A 5,000-nucleotide genomic window follows, 5' to 3' on the forward strand; every position below is an offset into this window, starting at 1 on the left:
TGGAGGAGAGAGAGAGAGAGAGAGAGAGAGAGAGAGAGAGAGAGAGAGAGAGAGAATTGTATAAGCAATAATAAACCAAATAACTCAACCGAATTTACCATGCCCTTTGGTGCGTTGCTCGCCAGTCTAAGCAACAACGAGAAAGCCGTCATCAGAAAGATAGAGAAGACTCTCTACAAGATTAATAGTGCTGAAGCAGCAGTCATTTTTAACAAAACCTGTCTACGAGAGGGTCTCCCTCCGAATAATAATAATAATAATAATAATAATAATAATAATAATAATAATAATAATAATAATAATAAGACTAGCAGAGGTTAATATCAGGAGAGGGATCTTCCAGGCGACTCACTGTCCCCACTACTCTTCGTAGTAGCCATGATTCCCATGACAAAAGTACTACAGAAGATGGATGCCGGTACCAACTCAAGAAAAGAGGCAACAGAATCAACCATCTGATGTTCATGGACGACATCAAGCTGTATGGTAAGAGCAATCAAGGAAATAGATACCCTAATCCAGGACTGTAAGGATTGTATCTGGGGGGACATCAGGATGGAGTTTGGAATAGAAAAATGCGCCTTATTGTCAACATACAAAAAGGCAAAGTAACGAGAACTGAAGGGATAAAGCTACCGATGGAGACAACATCAAACACATAGATGAGACAGGATACAAATACCTGGGAATAATGGAAGGAGGAGATATAAAACACCAAGAGATGAAGGACACGACTCAGGAAAGAATATCTGCGGAGACTCAAGGCGATACTCAAGTCAAAACTCAACGCCGGAAATATGATAAAAGCCATAAAACACTATGGGCAGTGCCAGTAATCAGATACAGCGCAGGAATAGTGGAATGGACAAAGGCCAGAAACTCCACAGCATAGATCAGAAAACCAGGAACATATGACAATACACAAAGCAACTACACCCAAGAGCAAATACGGACAGACTATACATAACACGAAAGGAAGGAGGGAGAGGACTACTAAGTATAGAGGACTGCGTCAACATTGAAAACAGAGCACTGGGGCAATATCTGAAAACCAGTGAAGACGAGTGGCTAAAGAGTGCATGGGAAGAAGGACTAATAAAAGCAGACGAAGACCCAGAAATATACGAGACAGGAGAAAGACAGAAAGAACAGAGGACTGGCACAACAAACCAATGCACGGACAATACATGAGACAGACTAAAGAACTAGCCAGCGATGACAATTGGCAATGGCTACAGAGGGGAGAGCTAAAGAAGGAAACTGAAGGAATGATAACAGCGGCACAAGATCAGGACCCTAAGAACCAGATATGTTCAAAGTACGATAGACGGAAATAACATCTCTCCCATATGTAGGAAAGTGCAATACGAAAAGTGAAACCATAAACCACATAGCAAGTGAACTGCCCGGCACTTGCACAGAAACCAGTACAAAAAGAGCATGATTCAGTAGCAAAAAGCCCTCCACTGGAGCCTGTGCAAGAAACATCAAGCTACCTTGCAGTAATAAGTGGTACGAGCACCAACCTGAAGGAGTGATAGAAACGATCAGGCAAAGATCCTCTGGGGACAATGGATTGGTATCAGAACGGATAGGGTGATACGTGCAAACAGACCAGACGTGACGTTGATTGACAAGGTCAAGAAGAAAGTATCACTCATTGATGTCGCAATACCATGGGACACCAGAGTTGAAGAGAAAGAGAGGGAAAAATTGGATAAGTATCAAGATCTGAAATAGAAATAAGAAGGATATGGGATATGCCAGTGGAATCATACCCATAATCATAGGAGCACTAGGCACGATCCCAAGATCCCTGAAAAGGAATCTAGAAAAAACTAGAGGCTGAAGTAGCTCCAGGACTCATGCAGAAGAGTGTGATCCTAGAAACGGCACACATAGTAAGAAGAGTGATGGACTCCTAAGAGGCAGGATGCAACCCAGAACCCCACACTATAAATACCACCCAGTCGAATTGGAGGACTGTGATAGAGCAAAAAAAAAAAAAAAAAAAAAAAAAACAAAAAAAAAAAAATAATAATAATAATAATAATAATAATAATAATAATAATAATAATAATAATACAGGTTTTATTGAAAATGATGGCTATTTCAGACGCGTTTATTTTGTATAGAATTTTCTCTATTTTTCCTATTACTGAATAGTAATAGAGAAAATTCCATATAAAATAATCGCGACAGAAATAGCCATTATTTCCAATTAAACCTGTATGAATGAAGGTCTTCTTCCAGCAAATAATAATGATAATGGAGCCTGTACAAGAAACATCATTTACCTTGCAGTAATAAGTGGTACGAGCACCAAACTGAGGGAGTTATAGAAAACGGTCAGGCAAAGATCCTCTGGACTATGCTACCAGAACAGATAGGGTGATACGTGCAAATAGACCAGGACGTGACGTTGATTGACAGAATCAAGAAGAAAGTATCGCTCATTGATGTCGCGATACCATTGGACACCAGAGTTGAAGAGAAAGAGAGGGAAAAAAATGGATAAGTATCAAGACCTGAAAATAGAAATAAGAAGGATATGGGATATGCCATAATCACAGGAACACTGGGCACGATCCAAGATCCCTGAAAGGAAAATCTAGAAAAACTAGAGGCTGAAGTAGCTCAGGACTCATGCAGAAGAGGGTGATCCTAGAAACGCGCACCAATAGTAAGAAAAGTGATGGGAATCCTAAGGAAGGGAGGAGCAACCCGGAACCCCCACACTATAAATACCAACCAGCGAATTGGAGGAATGTGATAGAGAAAAAGAATAAATAATAATAAAAAAAATAAAAAAAAAAAAAAAATTATAATAATAATATTTCGAATATGAATTCATGAACAGTAATTTGTTTAATTAGTGTCGCTAAAAAGGCTTCATTTTGATTTGTTATTAGACAAACAATTTTACAGACAAAAAATGCAATTATCGAAGTTGGAATGCAACTCTGTGTATCTGACCAATAAACATTAAAAAAACTTTTGAAAAGGTCATACAACTATAGTAGATTCCATCACCCGTCCATTTGATGTCTAGGCCGGTCCATTACGACGCTCTTGATTGGCTGTTGATAAGCCAATCACAGGGCTGGAAACTCTGTCTCTCTCGAGAGTTCACATGGGTAGGATCTATGGTCCACCTCTCCTGAGGGATACTTTTGAAAGACGTATCCCTTAGGAGAGGTGGAACTTACACCCTGTATATATGAACTCTCGAGAGAGACTGAGAGTTTCGTATGGGACTGGCCTAGACATCAGATGCACGGGTGATGTGAATCTATTATAGATCTAAAAAGCAAGCGTAAATAACCTCAAAAACAACCATATTATTCTCCATCTAAATAGTAAACGTACTGCGCATATCATTCAAGATATAGAGCATTGTACGGTGTTTTTTCGTTACATAGAACCAGTGGTTATTCAGCAAAGGGATCAACGGCTTTACGTGACATCCGAACCACGTCGAGAGTGCACTTCTATCACCAGAAATACACATCTTTCACCCTTCAACGGAATGCCTGAGAAACGAACTCGCGGCCACCGAGGTGGCAGGCCAAGACCATACCGACCTCGCCACTAAGGCGCTCTCACTGTCTTTTGGCAATCGTATCAGAACGTTATTTGATTTCTCCACTCTCTGTTTTAAACTACGTAAGATATTCAAGTATTTCCTCTATTTTCTAGGATAATGGGTTTCAATTCTTTTCTCTTCCATTGTCAACTACTTTTTTTATGTGAATGGCTTATTTGCAGATTGGATTTCAATAGTAGAAAAAACTAGTTTTTCAAATAATTTTTCCTTATTATACCGCGTTTTAAAAGTAAAGCAGAGAAACTTTTCTTTTAAACCTTTTTTTTTTAATAGAAAATGTTTTTATTCATTAAATTGTACACAATCATTTTTTTTATAATTTATCTTATCGCCCGATTAATTCAAGGTGAAAAGCCTACAGACTCTTCAGCAAAATCCTTTTTTTATATTATTATTATTATTTCAGTAGATGAAACCTATTCACATGGAACAAGCACACAAAAGGGGCCACTGACATTTTGGTTTCAACCTCCCACCGCAGACCCCACACTGCGCCAGTAACTGATCACGATACACACGCAGCTATTTTCCATCCACCTGGTTGAAACGAGAACCGCGACATCTGAGTATGAATGGCAAACCGACGACACTAACCACTATACCAACTGACCATATTTTAGAATTGTAATGTAATTCTTAGCGGTACACACCACCTTTGAAACCTATCTTAGTTTCACTTATGCAAAAATAACATACACGTGTGGAGTCTCCATGATATTAATGGACTCCTGTTTTCCTAATGCTAAATAATACGAGTACCAGTCTTCAAAAAAAAAAAAAAAAAAAAAAAAAAAAAAAAAAAAAAAAAAAACTTCAATTTGAAAAATGACTGATCTATGGTCGAGAGTAGAAAACCCATTGCTACCTCGAATGAGTCATTAGATAGAGTATTTGAATTCATCATATTAAAAGCAGGAAGAACTTATACTCGTATACCTGGGAAGAGGGAGAGAGAGAGAGAGAGAGAGAGAGAGAGAGAGAGAGAGAGAGAGAGAGAGAGAGAGAGGAAGGTTGGTGGTGATATATGAATAAGTACTCGACTATCAATTTTGTTAGCCCGTGTTCGCTTCCCGCGTCCTCGCAAGTGAGGGATCAGAGGAATTTATTTCTGGTGATTAGAAATTCATTTCCCTATGTAATGTGGTTCGGATCCCGCAGTAAGCTGTAGGTCCCGTTTCTAAGAAACCAGTTGTTTTCTAGCAACGTAAAAAATAAAATCATTTCACGATATAATGTGGTTCGGATCCAACAATAAGCTGTCAGTCCCGTTGCTAAGAAACCAGTTGTTAATCAGCTCAGTGGTCTGGTAAAACTAAGATACACTTTTTTTTAGCATTGATAACAGGTTATACAGACAGACTGCTCTTGAGTGTTATATGTCAGAAATGTCCAG

Source organism: Macrobrachium nipponense, chromosome 39 (genome assembly GCF_015104395.2).
Source record: "Macrobrachium nipponense isolate FS-2020 chromosome 39, ASM1510439v2, whole genome shotgun sequence".
NCBI lineage: Eukaryota > Metazoa > Arthropoda > Malacostraca > Decapoda > Palaemonidae > Macrobrachium > Macrobrachium nipponense.